Genomic DNA, 1,874 nt, shown 5'->3' on the forward strand with positions numbered 1-1,874 from the left:
GGTTATTATAATAACCTATGGGTTATTATATCTTACTCTTGATATCAACAGGAGTAAGTAATCCAGGAGTAATTAAACAGGAGTAACATACAAATGTATGATTGTTTACTTCTGGTTATTACATTTGCTTCGCTATGACCACAGGCACTTGGAACGTCTCGATAAAAAAAGGTAAATAAACACGAAATGTATTAATTTTACTACCAAAGTCTTGATGTTTCTCTACTCTATTTCGCCTATTATTGTCGATAACTTGCTGTAAATGCCTAGAAACATGAACACTTTGGTAGTAAATCGATTTCGCATTTATTTAGCATTATATTTTATTGAAACGCTCCAAGTGCCTGTGGTCATATAGCGAAGCAAATGTAATAACCAGGAGTAAATAATCATACATTTGCATGTTACTCCTGTTTAATTACTCCTGGATTACTTACTCCTGTTGATATCAAGAGTAAGATAATAACCCATAGGTTATTATAATAACCATATAATAATGGTTATAATAACCATGGGTTATTATCTTACTCTTGGTTAATATCAGGAGTTAATAAAGACAAATCTAAATTAACTTCTGTTAATATCAATGTAATAAATCATCGGCGCGTTAATAATTCGTGATCTCGCGAGAATTCGACAAGCTGATGTGATGCCTGGCATCACAGGAGAGATCCACATCATAGTGATAATAATGGGATCTCTATTGGCATCACCAACAAACGCAGCATTATAGCAGCAGCAAAAAGATCAGCAGTAGCAGCAGCAGCAGCAGTACCAGCAGCAGCAGCAGCAGCAGCAGCACCAGCAGCAGCAGCAAAAGGAGCAGCAGTAGTTGTAGTAGCAGCAAAATTGGCAGCAGCAGCAGGAGCAGGAAAATAATAAAAAATAACAATAGCAACAACAGCAGCAGTAGTAGCTGTGTTTCTATATCGTTAAATCTTCCAGAATACGGGAAAAAAATACAAACTCACGCTTCTATGAACTATATAGTTTTCCATTAAATCATCGTAAAACGTATCTATCACCATCTGTTCTACTCGTCTGTGTATATACATGACGAGCAAGTCTCTCTCATTGTCCACGAACACTATAATTATTTCCTTGAATTAGACTTAAAGAGTTTAAAGAGTTTAAAGACCACGTTCGTCTTTGAAACGCCTTTCCTCTTCCCCGCCAATCAATGACATCTAGCGAATCGAGTGTTTTCTCTCCATCTAGTTACTTCCGATGTCAATTAGTCAAACGCCGTAGACGTGTGTGTTTTCATACGAGATCCCAGGTGTCCCTATATGTCCCTGTACTATCACCTTTCCTAATACGCACGCCTGTCCTATGTTAACTTCCACTTAGATTATTACTTGTCGCTACACTGGAGACAGAATACGATCACATCAGCCTATCGTATATCACACAGAGCTAGTACACTGCTTGATATAGGTGCTAGCAAGAGCTAATAATAATAAGGTATTATTAGCTCTTGGTGCTAGTGATATCTGAAACGGATGCGCGTGTCGTTTGATATAATATGATATAGGTGCGAATTTGACGCGAGCCAATTAATTATTCTCTCTGTTTACGTGTTTGTGTTTTCTTTGTGTTCGCCACACTGGATATGTTCGTATGCGTATAATCACTAGTAAAAGAAATATTTGTTTATGTTTGTTATTATCTCTGTTTGTGTTTATGTTTGTTTTCTTTTCATTTGTGTATGTTTCGTTGTTCTATGTGTTTATATTTGTTATTTTCTCTGTTTGTGTTTATGTTTCTTTTCTTTTCATTTGTGTATGTTTTGTTGTTCTATGTGTTTATATTTGTTATTTTCTCTGTTTGTGTTTATGTTTCTTTTCTTTTCATTTGTGTATGTTTTGTTGTTC

General features: G+C 35.8%; 1 protein-coding gene across 1 annotated transcript in view; it reads left to right on the forward strand.

Annotated features, from left to right (window-relative positions):
* Nucleotides 1-1,874, forward strand: part of LOC106819044 — a 14,240-nt gene that overhangs the window by 11,412 nt on the left and 954 nt on the right. The gene's annotated exons all lie outside the window — the stretch shown is intronic.

The sequence above is a fragment of the Priapulus caudatus genome, unplaced genomic scaffold, assembly GCF_000485595.1.
Source record: "Priapulus caudatus unplaced genomic scaffold, Priapulus_caudatus-5.0.1 Scaffold2775, whole genome shotgun sequence".
Taxonomy (NCBI): domain Eukaryota; kingdom Metazoa; phylum Priapulida; class Priapulimorpha; order Priapulimorphida; family Priapulidae; genus Priapulus; species Priapulus caudatus.